Below are 25694 nucleotides of genomic sequence, written 5' to 3' on the forward strand. Positions count from 1 at the left end.
GTGCACTGTGTTGGAATTTTGCTAGTAGGCCTTTGGCCCAAACTCCAACTAAAATTCTGAAATTCTCTTGGCCCATTCATGCACACATGTGAGTGGAGTGAGTGAGGCTAAAGTTTAGTCCCACCTCATAAGTTGAGAGAGAGTTGCACCTCTTTATAAGGTGAGCTCTTCTACCACTTGTATGAGCATGAGAAGAGGAGACCTACACGCGCGCTCCTCCTCCTCGCTCGCCACGCCTCGTCACGATGCGCCGCGGGTTGCGGGATTGAGCCGAGCCGAGGACAGAGCTATGCACGTTGTCTATATTTTGCTGCTTGGAAAAATTAATGAGTCATTAATTAATAATTAACGGGCGCGTTAATTACTGAACCGTTTCCGATTCTTTTGGATCGTGACGACTCGGACGTGGGGTCTACTCCCACGATCTACCCGGCCCGCATTATATAGTCAGGCAGACGTCTACCCGAGCTGCCGCTTCGTATGGTTTCTCACCACCGTTCCAGATCATTGCGCCGCCAAGCAATTTTTCTCCATCCCTCCTTTCGGCGTGCACCGGGAGAAGGGACAGCAGGCCTCCGGAACCCCACCTCTCGTGATCCTGTATGGGAGAGGGGCGATCGGGTTTTTGGGGAGCGCACTCGCGCGACTGCTGGCAGTGACGACTTCGCGAACGATGACTTCTTCCCCGACCTCGGCAACCTCATCCTTGATGACATAGGCGACAATGTCAACGCCGGCGGTGCTGCTCCCGCTGCACCGTATGTGATTCTATCCTTCCTGTTCGAGATCGTGGTAGAATTCATGTTTCTAGTATGTGCCCTAGATGTGATTTGTTCATCTGCTATGCTAGCTCACATGATTAGTTTAATGTCTGCTGTTGTAGTCATGATTTATCTTCTATTTATTCGGATTAAATCTCGTAGTAATTTGCTCATATTTCCAACAATCCAAAAACCTGATTATAGGCAATTTACTCCGAGTGGTTTTGCTGCGCATCTGAAGCCTCTTGCCTTTAAGGGGACGCAATATAAGAGGTGGCGCACGAGAGCAGTCTACTGGTTTCAGACCATGGGCTGCTATGACGCCACCAAGGGCAAGCCTGAGGGCGATCTTAATCCAGCACAGCTGGAAGCTTTTGAGAAGATCGATACCCTCTTTAAAGGCGCTCTTCTGAGTGTTCTTGATGACTCAATTGTGGATTCATATATGTCGTTTGACAACGGCAAGGACATGTGGGCTGCGCTCGAGGCCAAGTTTGGTGCCTCGGACGCCGGCAGCGAGTTGTATGTCATGGAGCAATACTATGACTTCAAGATGACTGATGAGCGCCCTGTTGTACAGCAGGCTCATGAGATACAGTCTCTCGCAAAAGAACTTGAGTACTTCAAGTGTGTGTTGCCGGACAAATTTGTTGCCGGAGGCATCATTGCCAAGCTTCCACCTTCGTGGAACAATTTTGCTACTTCCCTGAAACACAAGAGACAGGAGTTTTCCGTTGCAGATCTCATTGGTACTCTTGATGTTGAAGAGAAGGCGAGAGCAAAAGACACACGTGCTCGAGTTGCTGAGGGAGGTTCTAGTGCCCACATGGTACAGAAGAAGAACTTCCAGCCCAACAAGTTCAAAAATAACAAGATCAAAACTCAGGGCAAAGGCAAGTTTGATACAAAGAACAAGCCATCACATTCTACCAACTTTAAGAAGAATTCTCATAAGAAGGGGAAGGGACTTTGCCATGTCTGCGGTGATCCTAATCACTGGGCTCCGAAGTGTCCTAACCGCTTTGAGGAGCGCGAACATGAGAAGAGCGGCAAGTCCGCTAATGTTGTCATCGGTGATACTGATATGAAGGAATCAGGGTACGGTATTTTTCCTACCATCCTTTCAGTATTTCAATCCCCTGATTGGTTAATTGACACCGGTGCCAATGTACATGTTTGTGCTGACGCCTCCATGTTTTCTTCTTACCAGGCCACTGGGACTTCTCCCGTGCTGATGGGGAACGGGTCACATGCCATCGTTCGAGGTGTTGGTACGGTCGATCTGAAGTTTACTTCGGGGAAGACTGTGCGTCTGAAGAACGTTCATCATGTGTTGTCCATCAATAAAAATCTCGTTAGCGGTTCCCGTTTATGTCGAGATGGTTTTAAGTTGGTTTTCGAATCCAATAAAGTTGTAATTTCTAAGTGTGGACAATTTGTTGAAAAAGGCTATGAGTGCGGAGGCTTGTTCCGCCTATCTTTGTCAGATATTTGCACTAAAGTTATTAATAATGTTTGCCACAATAATGAGTCTGATATTTGGCATTCACGACTTTGTCATATTAACTTTGGATGCATGACGCGGCTAGCCAATATGAATTTAATTCCGAAAATCTCTATTGTCAAGGGCTCTAAGTGCCAAGTATGTGTGCAAGCTAAGCAACCTCGCAAGTCCCATAAGACTGCAGAGGCAAGAGACTTGGCGCCACTAGAGCTTATACATTCTGATCTTTGCGAGATGAATGGCGTGTTGACAAAAGGTGGAAAGAGATACTTCATGACGTTGATTGATGACTCCACTAGATATTGTTATGCGTATCTTCTGAAATCAAAAGATGAGGCTTTGACTTTCTTCAAAAACTATAAAGCTGAGGCAGAGAACCAACTTGATCGAAAAATTAAACGGCTTAGGTCCGATCGTGGTGGAGAGTATTTTTCCAATGAATTTGATCTGTTTTGTGCAGAACATGGTATAATCCATGAGAGGACGCCTCCCTACTCACCCCAGTCAAATGGGGTAGCCGAAAGAAAGAACCGAACTCTAACTGATATGGTTAACACCATGTTAGACACTTCGGGTCTATCCAAGGAATGGTGGGGGGAGGCGCTAATGACTGCGTGTCATGTCCTAAATCGAGTTCCCACAAAGCATAAGACCATGACTCCATTTGAGGAATGGGAAAGGAAAAGGTTGAAACTCTATTACCTACGTACTTGGGGTTGTTTGGCGAAAGTCAATATACCAATTCCCAAGAAGCGCAAGCTTGGACCAAAAACCGTGGATTGTGTTCTTCTGGGCTATGCTTTTCATAGCATCGGTTATAGATTTTTGATAATAAAATCTGAGGTATCCGACATGCATGTTGGTACAATTATGGAGTCAAATGATGCAACTTTCTTTGAGGACATAATTCCTATGAAGGATATGTCGAGTTCATCAAATCAGGAGATACCTACTCCATCTAGTGAGGAATTCACTATAATTCCTAAACCCACCATTGTGATGGAACACGTTGAGAATCCTGTTGAGGGTGACAATGGAACTCCTGTGAGGAGTAAGAGACAGAGGACTGCAAAGTCCTTTGGTGATGATTTCATTGTGTACCTCGTGGATGACACACCCAGGACTATTTCAGAAGCCTATGCATCTCCTGATGCTGACTACTGGAAGGAAGCTGTACGTAGCGAGATGGATTCCATCTTAGCTAACGGTACCTGGGAGATCACTGACCGTCCTTATGGGTGCAAACCTGTAGGATGTAAGTGGGTGTTCAAGAAGAAGCTTAGACCTGATGGTACGATTGAAAAGTACAAGGCACGGCTTGTGGCCAAGGGTTATACCCAGAAAGAAGGTGAAGACTTCTTTGATACTTACTCACCCGTGGCTAGACTGACCACAATTCGGGTGCTACTATCATTGGCTGCCTCACATGGTCTTCTCGTTCATCAAATGGACGTTAAGACGGCTTTCCTCAATGGAGAGTTGAAGGAGGAAATCTACATGGACCAGCTAGATGGTTTTGTAGTACCTGGTCAGGAAGGAAAGGTGTGCAAGTTATTAAAGTCTTTGTATGGCCTTAAACAAGCTCCTAAGGAGTGGCATGAGAAGTTTGAAAGAACATTAACTGCTGCCGGCTTTGTAGTAAATGATGGTGACAAGTGTGTGTACTATCGCTATGGTGGGGGCGAAGGAGTTATTCTTTGTCTGTATGTCGATGACGTATTGATCTTTGGAACCAAACTTGATTTAATCAAGGAGGTTAAGGATTTCTTATCTCGCTGTTTTGAGATGAAGGATCTAGGAGTAGCTGATGTTATCTTAAACATCAAGATGTTGAGAGATGAGAATGGTGGGATCACACTGCTTCAGTCTCACTATGTGGAAAAGGTCTTGAGTCATTTTGGGTATAGCGACTGCACGCCTTCTCCAACTCCATATGATGCTAGTGTGTTGCTTCGAAAGAATCGACGGATTGCTAGAGATCAACTGAGGTATTCTCAGATTATTGGCTCGCTTATGTATTTGGCCAGTGCCACGAGGCCTGACATCTCTTTTGCTGTGAGCAAGCTGAGTCGGTTTGTGTCAAAACCGGGAGATGATCATTGGGATGCGCTTGAGAGAGTTATGCGCTATTTGAAAGGCACCGCGAGCTATGGGATTCACTACACCGGGTATCCAAGGGTACTGGAGGGTTATAGTGACTCAAACTGGATTTCTGATGCTGATGAGATAAAGGCCACAAGTGGTTATGTTTTTACACTTGGTGGTGGCGCTGTTTCCTGGAAGTCTTGCAAGCAGACCATCTTAACAAGGTCAACTATGGAAGAAGAACTCACAGCATTAGACACTGCCACTGTTGAAGCAGAGTGGCTTCGTGAACTCTTGATGGACTTACCTATGGTTGAAAAACCAATACCCCCTATCTTGATGAACTATGATAATCAAACTGTGATCGTCAAGATAAACAGTTCTAAGGACAATATGAAGTCCTCAAGGCATGTGAAGAGGAGACTAAAATCTGTCAGAAAATTGAGGAACTCCAGAGTTATTACGTTGGATTATATCCAAACGTCGAAAAACTTGGCAGATCCCTTCACAAAGGGTCTATCACGTAATGTGATAGATAATGCATCGATGGAGATGGGTTTGAGACCCACCACATGAGTTGTCCATAGTGGTAACCCACTCTATGTGATCGGAGATCCCGTGAAGTAGAAGTGGGAGACAAGCTGTTGGTCAGCTGGGAGGAGAGTATCCCTATATTAATTATCCACTCCGTGAAGATGCAATACTCTCCTGATCTGCATGGCAGGTTGATACTTATCTTAATGTGTTCCAAGTGGCTTATTCGGGTAAGCAGAGATGTTGTCCTGCAGAACATCTTCTGAGGAACACACCTATATGAATTTGACTGTTAATGCCGCAGTCTGTGAGAATTGGTTGTTCTCTAATAAATTCATGAAAGGCCCTGGAGTATGACGTATACGCTCCACCCGCGGGGAAGCCTTGCGGCAGCCCAGTATCGGTCAAGAATTTGTGTGAAACTAGTTTCACAGAAAACTTGTACTTCAAGGCATAGTCCACTATTCAAGTTGTGATCTAGTGTAGCATAAATCTCTAAGTGGAAGTTCAACTTCACAGTCTCCACTAAGCACCGGTATATAAAACAATGTTTTGGAACTAAATGATGAGATGTGCCAATGAGACTTTGTGGGGGATTGTTGGAATTTTGCTAGTAGGCCTTTGGCCCAAAGCCCAACTAAAATTCTGAAATTCTCTTGGCCCATTCATGCACACATGTGAGTAGAGTGAGTGAGGCTAAAGTTTAGTCCCACCTCATAAGTTGAGAGAGAGTTGCACCTCTTTATAAGGTGAGCTCTTCTACCACTTGTATGAGCATGAGAAGAGGAGACCTACACGCGCGCTCCTCCTCCTCGCTCGCCACGCCTCGTCACGATGCGCTGCGGGTTGCGGGATTGAGCCGAGCCGAGGACACAGCTATGCACGTTGTCTATATTTTTGCTGCTTGGAAAAATTAATGAGTCATTAATTAATAATTAACGGACGCGTTAATTACTGAACCGTTTCCGATTCTTTTGGATCGTGACGACTCGGACGTGGGGTCTACTCCCACGACCTACCCGGCCCGCATTGTATAGTCAGGCAGACGTCTATCCTAGCCGCCGCTTCGTATGGTCTCTCACCACCGTTCCAGATCATTGCGCCGCCAAGCAATTCTTCTCCATCCCTCCTTTTGGCGTGCACCGGGAGAAGGAACAGCAGGCCTCCGGAACCCCGCCTCTCGTGATCCTTTACGGGAGAGGGGCGATCAGGTTTTTGGGGAGCGCACTCGCGCGACTGCTGGCAGTGACGACTTCGCGAACGACGACTTCTTCCCCGACCTCGGCAACCTCATCCTCGACGACATGGGCGACAACGTCAACGCCGGCGGTGCTGCTCCCGCTGCACCGTATGTGATTCTATCCTTCCTGTTCGAGATCGTGGTAGAATTCATGTTTCTAGTATGTGCCCTAGATGTGATCTGTTCATCTGCTATGCTAGTTCACATGATTAGTTTAATCTCTGCTGATGTAGTCATGATTTATCTTCTATTTATTCAGATTAAATCTCGTAGTAATTTGCTCATATTTCCAACACACTGTTGGCATGGATGATGTGCTAATCAAATCTCTCACAGTATAGGGAAGTGCAGAACCAGTACTCAAGGGGGATTGCTGCTAGAGATATCAATGGAGTGCAATAAGCAAGTTGACATTCATGTCAGTCTTCTGTTTGTGGCGTTGTGCCATTCTTGAACTGTGTATCCTCAATGGTGTTACTGGCTAATACTACTGATAGGTAATTAACTTTGTATACCATCTCAAAGATGTGTATAGACTGAAAAGCACCATTTGAATATGAGGATAGCTTGTAGGGCCAGGGATACATGGGAGTGAAATGTCTCCAACTAGACGATATTTGCGATGGTTTTGAGAAATGCCACCGTAATAGCAACCATATACTAGATGATTATTTTGCTATTTACCCTCTGGCCAAAGTTAAATTCTAGAGGTTCACTCCAGTGGTAGTTGGCTTTGACTAACTGTACATTTCTGAGGCATTGTGTATTGTTGTTCAGGAAACAAGCTGATAGTTGCCTCATGTGTTCAAGTTTTACATGGAAAACGAAAGATGGTACATATTTAATTGCAGATTAGCATACGTGCTTGCATCCTGTGCAACTTTTTTGGAGTGGTCATAAACTGGATATCCTATATCTGGAGGCGTGTTACACATTTGCTTGAAAAGGAAAACACATACAGTAACACAGAACCAGTAAGCTAGGTTGATTGCTGCTAGAGATGCCAATGAAGTGCAATAAGCAGGTTGGCATTCATGCCAGTCATTTGTTTGTAGCATTGTGCCATTCTTGAACTGTGTATCCTCAGTGGCGTTACTGGTTAATATTACTGGTAGAGAATTAGCTTTGTACCATATCAAAGGTGTGTATAACTTGGGGAAAAAACAGTTGAATATGAGGATGGTTTGTAGGGCCCAGGGATACATGGCATTGAAACGTTTCCAACTAGACGATCTTTGTGATGCTATTAAGAAATTGCTGCCATATAATACTAATCATATATGATTACTTTGTTCTTTACTTACCCTCTGGCAAATTTAAATTCGGGGTTGGTCAGTGTGTGCACTTCTCTTTGACCAGACATATCATTATCCAAGTGGCGTGAAAATAGCTACACTTCTTGTCACATCATTTCCTGAATTTGACTTGTGTGCACTAAATTTATTTCAAAAATGTAACACATGGCTTGTAGATAATGCGGTTGGTTGTACTTGTACATCAAAGAAGTAATCAGAAATATGTCTTTATCGCGGTACCAGAGTTTCAATGTTGTAGCTGTCTACTGCATTAACTTCCTATTTCTAAATATTGTCATGAACCTTGCAGGACTTCTTTGCCCAATTTTAGGGGATGCAGAAGGTCTAATTTTGTGGCAGCATAACACGAGGTAAATGCAGAAATTTACTCTCTTTTCCCGCACCCTTTAGTACAACCATGTAGATGTTCTTTGATTTCCGTGGACTGTGTTCTGTGAGGCACACGTAGTCTGGGGGTATGCATGTGGCTATGGATCTATTGCTATGACTGAAAAAACATTTTTAAATTGAGCAAAAAGAAAATTCAGAGGCATTTGTTTTGTTTTAGCTGTTTCAAACTACAGAGAACCTTGCAGATTTGCTGGACTCTGTTTCCTCTTGGAAGTCTCCTCATTATGCATTCTTGATCTGATACTCCTAATATAGGGCATTGCATGTTCAGTTTAGGTAGCATGCCTTCTTATACTGTCACCTCAAAATAACAAGCATAAAATTGGTCATTTCCTCTTCTGGACAAATAACGAGTCTGGATATAATTTATTATCCAAAACCTGGTCCGAATGAATCACAATTTATACAAATCATGCCTTGTTGCTGGTGACAGATTTCAGACCATCACCTAGATGTTAGGCATTGAACACGGCAAGTACAGGATAGCGAGCCGATAATAGCCCAAGGTCGTGCCGACAAATTTGGAAAATACCTCTGGAACAAACTAAGAATCTGGCAATGACCCAGGAGAGCTGCTGATTGTTGGTTTTTTACACCCTTATGTCAATGCTTTACAGTTACAGAAGATTTTTACATTGTTGTTCTTCTCATTGAGTGTACCTTTTAATGATCAGTTAATTTCTGGCTGCTTGGACTAATTTACGCTACCTACTTTCTGTAGCTTACAGCCCTCCCATTTGTTGATTGTTACACACGGTGTATGTCTACCGGTACTCGACGCTGCTGTCTGAGCTCTACATTTGTTCGAGGGACGCACGATCTTTAAGAAAGATTTGTATTGGTTATTTTAGTCCAAACTGATGTGCTCCACGCTTCAATACAATAGCACTTCTGTAGCGGCATGTAACATCATTTTGTTGCAACTTTAAAAAGTCTCCGCAGGAGTTTCCTCCTTGTGTGTCAATAGCAGCAACCATTCTGCTGCGCAACAAGCGAACCTGTCTGTATAAAACTCAAGAACCAAGTCCTGAGATTCTCAGCAGGAATACATTTTGTGCTCGGAAACTAAAAACAGAACTACATGGTATATACTTTCAGTCTTCCATTTTCAGCTCAACCTTTCTGCCAACAAGCCATCAGTGAAGCTGAATTCGTCAACTTAGGATACCAAGTATTATAGTTTAATTAAAGTGATATTAGATTTCGACCTCAGCTCAAGGAGAAGAACACGACTCCCTTTTAGCAGCGCTAGCACCGAGATACAAAATGATGCTTCAACGTGACCTTGGTGTCCCCGAATTGCCCTTTGCAATCTGATAATATTGCCAATAAAGTAACAATGCAAGGAGGAGTGCAAAGAGCATTCAACTATTCACGGCGACTCATGTACATTGTAGCCTCCATTCGGGTTTTGTGGAATTATGTTGAACTGGGCGGGCGATAGTCCCTGAATACAGAGGAAGAGCCACCGGATGCAGCAGGGGAAGGCGACGATGCTACAAAGTTGCCTGCTGGTAAATGATGCTGAGGGGTGGTGTCCTTGATGCCCAGTACCTGCGAAGCGAGATGGGCTTGCTGTAGAGAAAGGTGCTGGACTTCTTGGAGTGTTGCCCTGTGAGATAACAGGTGGTTTTAGCTCAAAATGGACAAGCACACGGTTCGATCACAGCGATCATTCATATTCTAGAAACACTTAATTCCACCAAAATGATGAATACAAAAGGGAAATCCAAAATATGTAACAACATTCTGAAGCCTGAGAACTTAAAGGAAATCATGATCTATTGCTGAAATGAATTTACGAATTTACTAATGTAGACTCATTTTTGCTAGTACCTTAGGTTGATTCATTAAAGCATCCAACAGGAAAATATAGATTTGAGCTCGAAACATGGCCATTGCGAAAACTTACAGGGTTGTGGTTGCGAGAACCGAATGGAGACCTAGCAAAAGAGGCTGTTGAAGGGGAAATACTGTGAACATGATGCAAGGGGCGCCCAGGAGTGCCCTGGTTGGAACCAGCATCTGACTCCCCAGCAAACTCACTGAAATTGACATCAACGGTCATTCTGGGCACCTGTCTAGGAACACTTCCATCAGCTGTGTTTTCTGGCGGCTGAGGCATGGCAGCACACAGTGAAGCCTGCATGCGTGTTCTGATTTCCTCTTCGGCATTTAAAATCTGTCAGATGGCCAAAATTAATCTTACTTAGTACACTGGCTACTGGCTATTGATCACCCCCCGGATATTTATTCGAAGAAAATAGAGCATGTGACCACCAAAAAGTTTGTACTTACTGTGCAAATCTGTATACAGACAACAAGGTTACATTGCATATGTGGCACCATGATTAATATTTTTAAAATATATTTGATGAAGAGACATGTTTGATACAGAGTAACAAGTAGTACAAAATAATATAACCTGGAGAATTTGAAAGCCTATTACAAATTCCACCCGTTTCTTATGTCAGTTCACATATATAAGCAACTCCAATTACTTTGCAGAACGCTCCTTCCTGTCCATGGTGACGAACTTTGTACAACTCAAATTTGTTGAAGTACTTCATTAGAAACCAGTGCAAATTTAAACTATGGATTTATTATTTATTTAATCAGTTTCACATTCAGATGGGATAGCAAGTTTACAATTTTTCGGTTCATATATTTCAAATAAAAGAAAAACTCATTCGAACCAGTGTATTTCAAGTGGCTACTCGATTAATGGTGAAAACAGTCAAAGCCACACACATTATCACCTGAAGTTGTCGACCACCGAAGGTCAGATGGTATTCAAGGTTCAGTTACTTATGCAGACAGAAACGTAACAGGGGATGAAGAACATAGCAACTTGTTCTGAACCATAAGCGGCAGCCAAAACGATGAGAAAATTACCTGCTTCAGCATCTGCACAAGATCATGCTTTTTCTTACTTAAGGTATCCAGCTTGTCAGTCAACTCTCTCTTCCTTTCTTCAACTCCATTAGGTTGACCCACCTGAAACAGAAATGGGACTCAGAGGTCTAGATGAAAAAGAGAACAAGCACATATTTGGTGCTCGCAAGCACAATGCATGAAGCTTCCAAGCATAGGTAGTTAGCTTGCAAACAAGAACAGTATGTGTGGTGTGGTGTGGTTAATCAATTCTAGTCAGGAATCAAAGCACTCAGCAAAATATCCGTGAAAACTCAGGAATTAAACTGTTGTTCAGCAGCAACCAATAATATATTGTATTCTCAGGAAAGAGCTAGCTGTTGTAGCCAAGGGGGTGTTTGGTTCAGAAGTCCTAGGACTTTTTCTAGTCCCAGGGACTAATCAAAAAAGACTCTTCAGTAGAGTCTTTTTCTAGTCCCTGTAGAAAAAGTCCCTCCTGTTTGGTTCCTAGGGACTTTTTCTAGTCTCTGGGACTAAAAAGTCCCTGAACCAAACACCCACTAAGAAGCTTAATTGTTGAGTAGGAGTAAAACCCAAAAGCATCATTGCTTACTGGCTCATTCCAACCCAGAAACGGAAGAGACAATCTAGGAATCTCATCCTACTTCCAACAATGTGCTAAAAGTCTAGATTCTAAGATAGAAAAGAACCACCACAATACCATGACGAGTAGCAATTCCAAAAATCTACTGTCGGGACTTCACAAGTAGTCATCCACCAATGACATGAATCTAATCTCAAAAAATCTACATGAGTCCCCAAATGAAGGCCATTGTTAGCAGGATGGAGCTAAAATCCCACATAGATCAACAGGAAGCTATCAGAAGCCATGAATTTTAACGAGCCTCACCTCCGAGTTGGGGTCGAAGCCTTCGCTTTCGCCTTGCCCTTCTTCAGGGTCACCATTGCCTCCAGCATCGATATCTCCGGCGACCACCTCCCCCGCATCGTCCATTTCCACATCCTCCACCGCCCCCTCCTCCTGCTCCTCCTCTTCTCCTTGCTGCTGGTCGTCCTGCCCCTCTTCCTCCCCCTGTTGCTGCTGCGGCTCATCATGTCCCTCTTCCTCCCCCTGCTGCTGCTGCTGCAGCATCGGCGCATCATGCCCTCCTCCTCCTGCTGCTCGTCCTGATGCTGCTGCTGACCCCCGCCCACCTCCCGCGCCTCTCCCACGGCCACGGGCCCCGCGGCGCCGTCGTCCAGGCGGGGGTTGGGGGAGTTGGGCCGGGGAGCCCCGGCGAGGCGGGAGACGGCGAGGGAGCGGCGGTGGAGGAGGCGGCGGAACTGGGACGCGGAGAGCGTGGGCTGGGGCTGTCAGTCCCAGACTGCTACTGTCACTTATATTCAGTTATTCCCATGCCGGTTCAGCCACAATGAAGATCCTACGGTCAAGACTGAAGATGCGGGATGGACGGCGAGGATCGCAACAGCTACTTTACCGTCCACTCTCCCTGTTTTACTTCCTCTGCTTTATAAGGGCATCTCCAGCCGTTGGCCCCCAGGGGCGTCTAAAAGCGCCGCATGGGGGTGAGCCGACGAAAAAAATGGCCCTGGAGGCGAGTCGGTCCCTAGCCGTCGGCCCCCAGGGCCGCCCCCAGACGCGTATTAAAAAAAAAACAGAGCCGTTCGGCGAAGTTATGATAAAAACTAGTTAAATTTCGGCCAAACATGGCAAATTTCGACGAAATTCGGCCAAACATTACATTAACCTAATCTAAAAAAAGAAAGGGGCTGAAGTCGTCGCCGCCATCGTCGTCGTCGGCCTTCTCCTCCTTGACGCGGGCGCCCCTGCTGGACCCCTGCCCGGCGTCACCATGGCGGACAGGCGGCGGCGCGTCGTCGTCGTCGTCGCTGTCGCATAAGACGACGACCCCGCCTTCCTCGCGGCCGCGTCGGCGCTCCTCGAAGCGGCGTAGGGCGGTGCACTGGCGCTCCTTCTCCTTCTCCCGGCGCACCTTCTCCATCGCAATGGAGTCCTGGCGCGCCCATTCTAGGGCCGCGTCGTCGTCGAACTCCGGCTTCACCGGCGCCAGCCCCGGCTCCGGCTTCACCTGCGCCAGCCCCGGCTCCGTCTTCACTAGCGCCAGCCCCGGCTCCGTCTTTGGCTTGACGAAGCGCGGAGGAGCCGACGAGGAGGAGGCACGCCGGCCGCCCTCGTTGATGACGATGCCGGCGCTGCGAGTGCGCCAGCCGAGCGGCGTCTCCGCCGCGGGCTCGGCCTTGACGCCGAGCAGCGCCAGAGAGCCGGAGCAGCGCGAAGAAGAGCGTGATGAGGAGGAAGAAGAGGAGGAGCCGAACCTCCTTGGCGCCCACGGCCCGGCGCGTCGGTGCTGCGACGGGGCGGCCACCCTCGCCAGGGGGTACGCCAATGGCGGGTCGTTGCCGCCCTCGAGGTACGTGAGCACGCCCTCGAGTGTGCGGCCGGGGACGCCCCACCAGAGGTGGCGCCCCTCGCTGTTGTTCTGCCGGCCGTCGACCACCGGCGCGCCGTTGGTGGACGCCAAGCGCTGCTGCTGGCGGCGCTCGAAGTACGCCGCCCATGCCACGTGGTTGTCGGCGGCGTACTGCGGGAGGGAGAGTTGGGCGTCGGTGAGCGACGCGCGCACGATCTCGACTTCCTCGGCGAAGTACTTCGGCTTCGCCACGGCGTCGGGCAACGGGGGAATGGGCACTCCCCCGGCACTGAGTCTCCACCCCGTCGGCCCGGCGCGCATGTCTGGCGGCGCCGGGATGTTTGCCTGGAACAGGAGCCAGGACTCCTGTTCGTGGAGCGAACGGCGGCCGAAGCCGTTGGCCGCCGCCTCGTCTCCGGGGAAGCGTTCTGCCATGGCGACGGCGGGGCTGGGCACGGTGCTCGGGAGAGGTAGGGAGAGGGAGGGGCTGGACGGCGGCGAGGGGCGGGGGATGGTGTGGGCACAGGCGAGTGGAGGCCACCGGCTTTTATAGCCGCGCCGCGCCTGTGTGTACGCCTGCGAGGGAGGGGAGGCGTCGGCGCGCCGTCCCGTGACGCGTCGCCCGTGAGGAATCAATGGCAAGGCTGACCGGCGGCAGCCTTGCCATTGATTCCCCACGGGAACTGAGGCCGTTGGGGAAAGACGAGGCGCCGAGTCGCTGACGCGGCTGGCCCGCGTCTTTTTCGCGCCAAAACAGCTCGCCCCGGCGCCCCCCAGCGCGCCGGGTTCGGCCTGGGTCCGCCAGCGCTGTTTTCGGCCCAAGCCGGCGAAAATCGGGCTCCTGAGGGCGCGACTGGGCCGTTTTTTCGGCGCCGGCACAAAAAAATCGCCTGGGGAGGCCTTCCTGGGGGCGCGGCTGGAGATGCCCTAAGCTCGCCTGCGTGCGAGGAGAGGGCATCCAATGTAATGAGATAAACTCAACTCTAGCTTTTTATCCTCCTAGTCGCACTTGTAGCAAAATTCCCCAATTAATAGAAGGGTCTCCGCAACGGGAGCTTATCAGTGATTCACTTGAAGTGAGTGATCTATTCTTGATTGTTTGATCCTCAGTAGGATCTGACAAATTGGTATCAGATGTTATCGGTCCTTGGCAGCGCGGCGGTGGCGAGAGGAAAGGAGGCGGACGACGGCGGTAGACCAATTCGAGCACTAGTCGACAGCTAGGTACGGTTGCCGGCGAGATCCGCTCCTGGTAGTAAAATCCCGTGACCAAGGTCGGCTCGAGTGCTATCGGCGGCGAGGAGCGCTGGTGGCGGAAGGGAGACGGATCTAGCAAGGGTTCCAAGGCTCGTCCTTGTGGTAAAATTCCGGAGCCAGATCTCGATCCATGGCGAAATCGAAGGGAGACGACAAGGCAGACGCAACCGAGGTCGCAGAAATCAAACTCGACATGGAGCAATTGGATGGCAAGGTCGACGGTCTACAGACCGAGATGGAGAGCATCCGCACGGAAGTCACGGCGGTCAAGAAGCAGCTCTCACGTTTGGAAGAACTCATGTTGAGGATGGAGGAGAAGCTGACCCCCTCCACAACAACGACGAATGGTGCAGGGCCATCTCAGCAACAACCCCCACCCCAACAGCAGTCATAAAATCCCCCCAGCAACCAGAGCTAGTAAACAGAAATCAGACCACCGCATCGCCTCTGCTCAACAAGGGGACACCAGTTTGGAGACGCCGAGAGCAGGAACAAGCACCACACTTTGGTTGGACTGATGACCAACAAGCTCCGGTATACAACCCCCAGGAAAATTATAACTTGCAGGGACACTACCAGGATGACCAGCAAGCTTTTGCATATCATCAGCCGCCCAACTACAACATGCAAGGGTACTATCAAGGCCAAGGACCACCCCTGCAACCACCTCCCTACCAGCAAGTTCTTCATCATCCACCTTATCAACAACAGTGGTATCACCAACCTGAGTACTCACAGCAGGAGTATTATCCACAACACCAACAAATACCACAACAACAGTTTCGGCCCCCTCCAGAACAGCAACAAGTCCAGTACCTCCCAACACCACCCCCACAACAACATTACTTACCCGGCCTACAACATGGGCAAGGGCTAGGCCCTCCTGGACAGCAACAACGTCAACAACAAAGGCAAAACCCACACCACACCAGATACACAGATAACTACAGAGAACCAGACAGAGACAATCAGTTTTACAGATAAATTGCCAGAGCTCCAAAGATAACATTTCCCGCATTTGATGGAACAAATCCCATGGAGTGGTTGAGAACTACTGAGAATGTTTTCTCTATGGTGTACGTTCCAGAAGAAGCAAAATGGGATTATGCTCAAATGTACCTCACTGGCAAAGCAGATACATGGCTAAGAAACTCTAGAGTATTAGATGAAAACCTCACTTGGGACTAATTTTGTGCTGCTGTACTCAAAAGATTTTCAGAAAATAGCTCCTATGAAGTGATAGAAAACTTCAACTCCATCAAACAAGGCTCCCTCAGTGTTTCTGCTTACATTGATCTGTTTGAAGAAAAAATGGCTTCCTATAAGAAAGAAAACTCAGGGGCTAGTGAGAGCTACTATGTGAAATGTTTTGTCAATGGGCTGAGGCTCGAAATCAAGCACTACCTCAAACCCTTCAAGCCACAAACACTGTATGAGGCAGTTGAAACTGCCAGAGACATGGAGTTAGGGGTACAAGCCCAAGCATCACAGAGGAAATTCTCTCCCTACGGTGGATATCAGAAGAATCTCACCAAAGGTACAGGCAACTGATAGCACTACCATCAAGAAGGACGGAGATAGAAAAACCAATCAAAGACCTGAGATTAAATACAGAGAACCAGGAGTCTGCAGATACTGTGGGGGAAAGTGGTTCTTTGGCCACAAATGTGCCCAGTATAAAACACTCAATCTCATGGCCAGTGAAGAAACCCACGAGAAAGACAATCCCGATGAAGTCCTACAAGACACAGATTTTGAAGAACATCATGACACACCTGTGACTAGCCCCACAGAAGAGGAACAGTTAATGCAAATTTCTCTCCAGGCCTTGGGGAAAAAGCCAACTGCTGCCACATTCACATTTCAAGTCCATATCGGAGGTAAATGTGGCATAGCCCTAGTGGACTCTGGCAGTTCACACACATTTATGGACATGCACTTTGCTGCTAAAACATCATGTACTACTGTTCAGCACCAAATGGAAACCGTGCTGATAGCTGGGGGAGGCCAACTACAATCTGGATCACACATAGCGGACACACAATATACAATCCAGGGCCATAAGTTCTCCAACTCATTTAAAATCCTTCCCCTCAAGAAGTATGACATCATATTGGGGTGTGATTGGCTCAGCAAACACAGTCCTATCACTATGGATTTTGACAACAGGAAGATCATAATTAACTTGGATGGCAAAACAACAGTGTCCCTCAAAGACAATAACAGAAAGAAGACAATTCATGTGATCTCCCTCCATAGAATGGAAAAATTGACCCCCAAAGGTGTATCTGGCTACTGTTTACTTCCTGCTCCTGACTTGAAACCTACAATGCAACAACAGTGTGCAGAAGTGGAGGACCTGCTACAAGAGTACAAGGATGTCTTTGCTGAACCTAAGGAAATGCCACCTGTAAGATCTTGTGACCATGCTATTCCTCTCAAAGAAAACTCTGTCCCTCCAATGGTCAGACCTTACCGAATACCTCATAAGCAAAAAGATGAGATGGAAAAACAAGTCAAGGAGCTACTTGATGCCTGTGTTATCAGGCCGAGTGAGAGCCCTTATGCCTCTCCTGCTATATTAGTAAGAAAAAAAGATGGTACCTGGAGGATGTGTATAGATTACAGAAAACTCAACTCCCAAACAGTCAAAAACAAATTTCCCATCCCTGTGATTGAGGACTTATTTGATGAACTGCATGGGGAAAAATACTGCACGAAGTTGGATCTTTGCGCAGGCTACCATCAAGTTAGAATGAAAGAAGAAGACATACACAAAACAACTTTCCGAACATACTTCGGGCACTTTGAATACTTGGTCATGCCCTTTGGCCTCACAAATGCACCCGCAACATTTCAATCCCTCATGAACAAGGTGTTTGCTCATCTAATGAGGAAATTTATTCTGGTATTCTTCGATGATATACTCATCTAGAGCAGAACCCTGTTGGAGCATCTCCATCATCTGAAAGAAGTGCTCGAACTAATCAGGAAACACAAACTCTTTGCCAAGGCTAGCAAATGCATCTTTGCTGCACCCCAGGTGGACTACTTGGGGCACATTATCTCTGGCAAAGGAGTTGAAACCGACCCCAAGAAGATTGAGGCTGTAAAGGACTGGCCAACACCCAAGAACTCCACACAACTCAGAGGAATTCTAGGCTTAGCTGGCTATTATAGAAGATTTGTACAGAACTATGGCCTCATCTGCAGACCACTTCACGACGTCCTCAAGAAAGACTCATTTAATTGGGGAGAGCACCAGCAAATAGCTTTCAACAAACTCAAAGTCAGTCTTACCACTGCCCCAGTCCTTGCTCTCCCAAATTTCTCTCAAGCTTTCACAGTGGAGACAGACGCTAGTGGAACAGGCATAGGAGCTGTCCTTATGCAGCAGGGTAGGCCCATTGCCTTCTATAGCAAAAGATTAGGCCCTAGATCTGCTGCCTTCTCAACATACGAAAAAGAAGCCATGGCCATCCTGGAAGCACTAAAGAAATGGAGACACTATGTCATTGGCAGTGAGCTTCATCTGAAAACTGATCAAAAAAGCTTGAGGTTCATCATAGAGCAAAAGGTTTCAGAAGGAATTCAACACAAGCTTATGCTGAAGCTTTTAGAATTCAATTACAAGATTAACTACGAGAAAGGACATGAAAACAGAGCTGCTGACTCATTGAGTAGAAGGGATATGTCACTCATGGCCACCACTCTCATCACTCCTACGTGGATAGAATCTGTAGAAAAAAGCTACCAGGAAGATGATCACTGCCAGTCACTATTACAGAAGCTGCTGATCACACCACAAGCTGAGAAACACTATTCTCTTACAGCTGGTATCCTCAGATATAAGGGGAAGATCTACATTGGGAAGGTTGAAACTACATGCTTCTGCAGTTGGGGGACACTCTGGCATAGTGGCTAACTACCAAAGAATTAAGAGGCTATTCTACTGGCCAGGACTAAAGAAGGACGTTGAGAAATTCATCACTGAATGTGCTATGTTTCAAAGAGCAAAGGCTGAGCACTGCCAGTACCCAGGACTTTTGGACCCTCTTCCACCTCCTGACATGGCATGGACTCATATTACAATGGATTTTGTTGGACTCCCCAAATCTAATGGGAAGGAGGTCATTCTAGTTGTGGTTGACAAGATATACCAAATATGCCCACTTCATTGCCCTCTCCCATCCCTACACGGTACACACGGTGGCCCAAGCCTTTATAGACAATGTCTTTAAACTGCATGGCCCTCCCATCAGTATAGTGACTGACCGAGACAGAATTTTCACTAGCAACATGTGGAAGGGTATTTTCAAAGCTATGAAGATCAAATTGAGACTCAGCACTGCTTACCACCCGCAAAGTGATGGCCAGTCAGAGAGGGTCAACCAATGCCTCGAATCCTACCTCCGATGTATGGTCTTTCAAGAGCCTAAGCAATGGAATTCTTGGATACCGTTAGCAGAGTGGTGGTACAACACCACTTACCACACTACCACTAAATTCACTCCTTTTCAAGCCCTCTACAACTATCCACCTCCTATGATCAGTGAGGTCTCTGTTCCTGGACCTACTGACACTAAAGCGCGGGACTTCTTACAGGAGAAACAACACATGCTATCGAAGCTCAAAGAAAATCTAGCACAAGCTCAAGGCCGAATGAAGAAATATGCTGAAAAGAAAAGAATGGAGAGGCAATTTGACACAGGAGATATGGTGTATTTAAGAATGCAACCTTATAGAATGGCAGCTTTTGGCCTACGGCAAGCAATCAAACTCACGACCAAATATTATGGTCCTTACAGAATTATGGAAAAAATTGGTCGTGTGACTTACAAGTTATTACTGCCAAGCAATGTGGGCATTCATCCTGTGTTTCATGTCAGCCAGCTAAAGAAACACTTGGGCAGCCATGCAGTTCCCTGCGCAAACCTCCCTCTGGTCACCCTGAAGGAAAAATTAAGACTGAACCCACTGCAGTTAGGGAAACTCGATCTCTCCCTCGCAATGGTGTTCTTGTTACACAGTGGCTGGTTGAATGGGAAAACCTAACTCCCGAAGAAGCAACCTGGGAAGATGTCAACCTCATAAAGAAAGTCTTCCCAACATTCTTCAAGAAGACAATCCAAGCATGGTTCCCTGACAAAAAAACTTGAGGACAAGTATCATTTCAGAGGGGAGCATTGTCAGACCCAGACTGCCACTGTCACTTATATTCAGTTATTCCCATGCCGGTTCAGCCACAATGAAGATCCTACGGTCAAGACTGAAGATGTGGGATGGACGGCGAGGATCGCAACAGCTACTTTACCGTCCACTCTCCCTGTTTTACTTCCTCTTCTTTATAAGCTCGCCTGCGTGCGAGGAGAGGGCATCCAATGTAATGAGATAAACTCAACTCTAGCTTTTTATCCTCCTAGTCGCACTTGTAGCAAAATTGCCCAATTAAAGAAGGGTCTCCGCATCGGGAGCTTATCAGTGATTCGCTTGAAGTGAGTGATCTGTTCTTGATTGTTTGATCCTCGGTAGGATCTGACAACCGGCCAGCGGCACACGGCGTCGTCCCCGCCCCGGTGGAGGTTGCCGCGGTACATCGAGATCGCCACCATCTCTGCCTGGGACTGTGAGTGGTGCGCCGGGTGGGGTTTGGCTGGCCGGCGGCGGCCCCGGGTTTCGGTGAGCCGCCGTTGGGCCTTCACGGCGGATCTATCTTTCGCGTTCTCCTTGCGGAATTCGTCGCGGGTTCTGACCAAACTCCGGGCCTTTGGATTAGTTGTTGTTGGGCCCTCCCAGTTTTCTAGCTCATTTACTGTTAGTTCGCTTTGAGTTTTTTCTGTTTGTTTTTTTGAGAGAATAGCTTTGAGTTACCTTTTTTTGTGAGGGGTAAAGCCAATTTATATTCATCAAAAGCCACAACGAGTGGGATACAATTCAAGGTCGTGGTGTTGGGCAAACCAAACGTGACAACCTAGACCTAGAGTAAGAGAATGCTTGACTAAATTATGTGCTTCATGATGGACAACACGACCTTCAAAAATGTAATTACGATTGAAAAGAGCTGCGAAAGATTTAATCTCACTAACTATAGCACCATTCCGTCCTCGGTTCCCTTTTGCGATATCAGTGATTACTTGCTTCGAGTCGGAGGATATAATGAAGTTCTGCAGATTGAGATCCTGTGCCAATGTTAAACCTTCCTGACATGCAGTTGCTTCCAGAGTGGTTGGGTCTTCAACACATGGAATAACCAATGCTGAGCTCCCAAGGAAATTACCTGCATTGTCCCAACAAACTGTCGCTGCCGAATCCCCTCTGGTTGATCTCACCTTCGCATCTACATGGATTTTTGCGTGCCCATTTGGGGGAGCTCTTGGGTAGCGCCGGTTCGACAATTGAAACACCTGGTGCACTTCCTGTATGTGTTTCTCTGACCACATTTAGCTCACGGATGAACTTCATAATGAAGGCATATGTGGCCTATGGTGTTTGGAAAATGCCTTCGTCAATAGCTTTGCGACGTGCATGCCAGACTGACCAGAGAGTGACTGCTAGCAAAATAAATCGCTCATGGGGCAGCGATTCCATCAACGTAAACAACCGAGTGTTTCGCGTTCGGTTCCATCGTTGTCATCGGGGTATGTGCCGGGTCATCATCAACAAGGGCCCATATGCATCTCAACATCGTGCAGTTTATTAATGAATGCCTCCATGAGTCTGGTGCCCCACATAATCCGCAGAAGCTATCATGTTCCATGAGTCGATGAGCTCGAATATCTTGTGTAGGCAAGTTTAGATAATTTCCAAAGGAACATCGTATTTCCCCGGGTACCTAGGTCTTCCACAAAGTTTTCCAGGCTCCTTCCTTCATTGATGCCCTAGAAGAACCCGGATTTCCTTCGAGCCATGCTTCCTGACGATGACATGTACCTAGGGTAGGGTCATAGGCCTGACCTAGACACCCTACCCAAGGACACCGCCCTAGAGTCAAAGACATTCAAAACACAACAGAAGAAACCGACTGAGTTCACCAAGGAGTGCAATCCACTTGACCTTCAACCTCACTCAGATACCCCAATTCCATTCGACCAAGATGAAGTCACTCGACCATACAAGAAACCACTCAGCATGCAGAAGGCCTAAAGTCACTCAGGATGGCAACAGTCAGGCATTCACTATGTAGTCTTAAAGATCATTTATAGCTCTTTATAGCTGGCGTTACCAATAACACCATGTCTTAATGTACATTGAACCATGTGTAACATGGGACGGCTGGGGTCCTGGCCCACTCTATATAGGCCACCCCCTCCTTTGGCACAGGGGGTCGCACCCCCTGTAACTCTCATGCATAATCCAGTCGACCAAGCCTCCGGGCACCGAGACGTAGGGCTGTTACTTCCTCCGAGAAGGGCCTGAACTCGTAAACCTTGCGTGCACAACTTCACCGTAGCTAGGATCTTGCCTCCTCCTACGTACCCCCTATTCTACTATCAGACTTACTCCCACGATAGTTGGATCCCACCATGGGGCAGGTGTCTTAGCGACTCCGGTGAGGTTGCAATTTTTTTGATCTCCAGCAACATGGTTTCTGGCGGTGGCTTGGCTCTAGGCCGCGAGATCCGTCTCGGCGCACTCGTTTTCATCGCCGACGACTCCGCCTGGCTCCAAGAGGCCCCTCTCGACGTCGAGGCCCTTCCCATCCATGGGGCGGTGAACTTCCGTGCGAGTGCCTGCGGAGTCCTCCTGCGGTAGCCGTCGACCCAGTATCGGCCAGCTCCCGTATTGTCCACCCTTCCAGCTATATGGCGCCACAAGCGATCCGGTCGGTCGCGACTTCAGCGGTGGGTGAAGCATGTGGTGGCATGCCAGTCGGCCACCCCTCAAGTCATGGCAATCGAGCCCGACGAATCTCTCTACTGACTATTCAACCTGTGGACTGGTTCCGCTGAGACTCTATCCGAGTGCGGGAGCAGCGACCCGGCGGCGGAGGTCCTGATGGTCGACATGCCGCACAGCCCGCCTGGTTTCCTCCGCAGTCGCGGCGGCAATGGTGGCAGCAATCCATCGCGCGGTTATGACGAGTATCACACCGAAGCCCTCACTTCGGAGCAGAGAGATGAGTTGCACCGTCGCAACATAGAGGCGCTCCACACTCCCATCATCGGAGATGCCTCTGAGGCTCGGGCCTTGGAGACTATGCGCCTGGCCACTTTGGCTGAGTGCGCGTCTCTGGAGAACCTCCAACTTTCACTCGACGAGCGCGCTCGACGACAGATCCCCAAATCCAGTCGACGACACCGACAGTTGTTTTCACTTGAACCTCAGGTATACCGCACTCTGATCTAGAATCTTATAGCTGCAACCCGTATAGCAGAGTCGATTCAGCTGTCCCAATCAGAGGCTGGAAGAGGTTTGATGAAGTTCTGAGCACTGCTCCGGGCAGTAGGTGAGCAAAACACAACTGTTTCTCAGTCACGCAATAGGATCCACAGCAGGTCCGTAGTGGCGGACACAGTCCAGTCGGCCCAGAGCCCAAGATCGCCTTCGTGGCGTGAGGGTCGTGGTCACTGCCAAGAGCAATACCTGGGTTAGAACCACGAGCAGTATGATCATCGACTCGTTCGATATGACCGCCGTCGAGTGCCAATGCCCCCTCCAAGGGGCGGATCATATGGGCCTCGTCCTTACGATGACAGACGCCCATATGGCGACGAGCGAAGGATCCCAGTCGACCCAAGAGAGCCTGAGTTTGACGCAAGATCAATTCTTGTACAAGGTTTGGTCGACAGAAACCAGGCACACAGAGAAGGTCAAGATAGGAATCACCCGAGTGGAGGCCTAGTTCACGTGTTTGGGCCTGAATGTTTCAGCAAAGTCACCAGAGCTGCTGAAATTCCGCCCGACTTCAGGTTGGCGACGAGAGTAAGCAAGTTCACCGGTGAGTCGAAGCCCGATACTTGGCTAGAGGATTACCGAGTGGCTGTGCAGATTGGCGGTGGCAATGACGATGTAGCCATGAAGCATCTCCCGCTGATGTTGGAGGGTTCATCCAGAGCTTGGTTGAATCAGTTGGCTCCTTGTAGTATCTTCAGTTGGGAAGAGTTGGCCCGACTGTTTGTCAGGACATTTGAGGGCACTTGCAAACGGCCTGCAGGGCTGACTGAATTACAGCATTGTGTCCAGAAACCGAATGAAACCTTAAGAGATTACATCCAGAGGTGGACCACTCTTCATCATACAGTGGAAACTGTGTCACAACACCAAGCAGTCTGCACCTTCAAGGAGGGTGTTCTGTATAGAGAGCTTAACCTGAAATTCGGTCGGACAGGAGATATGACCCTGGCCCGAATGATGGAAATAGCCACTTGGTATGCTAATGGCGAGGAAGAAGACTGACTCCACAGTGGCAAGAACAAACCAGTCACCCAGGACACCGGAGGAGGAAATTCCAGTCGGAAGCAGAAACGCAAAGCCGAGCCCGCAGGTCCTGGAGAGGTCGTAGTTGTGAATCAAGGGAAATTCAAAGGAAAGCCTAAGGGGCCATGGATCCCCTAGAAACTGAAAGATCAAGTGGGAAATGACATGCTTGATTTGTCGTGTCACATACACACCAAGAAGGATGAAGAGGTAAACCTGATTTACCCCAAGCATACCACTCGACAGTGTCGACTCCTGATTCAGAGCTTCCGAGAGGGCCAGCCCAATGAAAAAGAAAAGGAATATGATAAGGATGAGGACAAAGAAGAGGATGATGGTTACCCCAATGTTAATGCCACTTTAGTGATTTTTGCTGACATCGAGAGCGAAAGTCGACTGAAAGTTATCAACGGAGAGGTAAACATGGTTGCTCCAGCAATGACGACGTATCTGAAGTGGTCAAAAACTCCCATTACATTCGACCAGTACGATCACCCAGTGCATGTTGCTACCCCCGAGCGCCAATCGTTGGTGGTCGACCTAGTCGTTGGGTGCACACGACTGACCAAGGTCTTGATGGACGGTGGCAGTGGCTTGAACATTTTGTACGCTAAGACCCTCTGAGGGATGGGCATTCCGATGTCCAAGCTTAGTGAGAGCAATATGCGATTCCACGGAGTCATCCCAGGGAAGAAGGCCAATTCACTCAGTCAGATCACTCTTGATGTGGTTTTTAGTGATTCAAAGAATTACCGCAAGGAAAAGTTGACATTTGAAGTCGTGGATTTTTCACAGTGCCTATCATGCTATTTTTGGCAGGCCTTCATATGCTCGTTTCATGGCTCGACCGTGTTACGTGTACCTCAAGTTGAAGATGCCTGGTCCCAGAGGTGTGATCGCAGTCACTGGAAACCGGCAGAGAGAAGAAGAGTGCCTCTAGAAGGGCTCAAAGATTGCCGATGAATAGATGGCAGCAGTAGAGATGCAAGAGTACCAGAAGAATGCAGATCCGAGTGATTTGTTGCGTGCTAAGAAGCCCGCTTCAGAGTCCGCATTTCAGTCGTCCGGGGAAACAAAGCCAGTTCACATTCACCCGACCGACCCCAATGCTGCTCCGACTCATATCTCAACAACACCAGACAGCAAATAGGAAGAAGCGCTCATCCAGTTCCTCCGTGAGAACTGGGACATCTTCGCATGGAAACCATCTGACATGCCGGGTGTACCCAGGGGACTGGCTGAGCATCGTTTGCGAGTTGACCCAAAAGCAAAACCCGTTAAAGAGCATCTCCGTCGGTCCGCCGTGGAGAAGAGGATGGCAATTGGCGAAGAGGTGGCTTGGCTTCTGGCAGTTGAGTTCATCCGCGAGATATACCACTCCGAGTGGCTCGCCAATGTTGTCATGGCCCTCAAGAAAGATGATTCACTTTGTATGTGTATCGATTTCAAGCATATCAATCGAGCCTGCCCGAAAGATCATTTTCCTCTACCCTGCATCGACCAAATTGTCGACTCAACTGCGGGATGTGAGCTTTGTAATTTTTGGACGCATATTCCGGGTACCATCAGATCCGACTGTATGGGCCCGATGAAATAAAGCAGCCTTCATCACCCCATTTGGGTGTTTTTGCTATGTTACCACGCCTTTTGGTCTCAAGAATGCTGGAGCCAGTGGCGAAGCCACGTTGAGAGCAGTGTGGTCAATTGACCACACATGTTTTTGGCAAATCCTTTGTACACAAGTAGAAAACATGTATTTTTAAAATAAAACTGGTGAAAATACATGTATTTGACATCACAGATTTGAAATGACATCACTGACTTCTAATCCTGGCACCGCCACTGGCTGGAGCCACATTCATG

At 48.0% G+C, this 25694-nt stretch overlaps 1 pseudogene; it reads right to left on the reverse strand.

The window, feature by feature from the left end:
• Window positions 1-9121: 9121 nt before the first annotated feature.
• LOC119283672 lies at window positions 9122-17888 on the reverse strand (annotated as a pseudogene).
• Window positions 17889-25694: the final 7806 nt, after the last annotated feature.

Source organism: Triticum dicoccoides, chromosome 4A, assembly GCF_002162155.2.
Source record: "Triticum dicoccoides isolate Atlit2015 ecotype Zavitan chromosome 4A, WEW_v2.0, whole genome shotgun sequence".
Lineage (NCBI taxonomy): Eukaryota > Viridiplantae > Streptophyta > Magnoliopsida > Poales > Poaceae > Triticum > Triticum dicoccoides.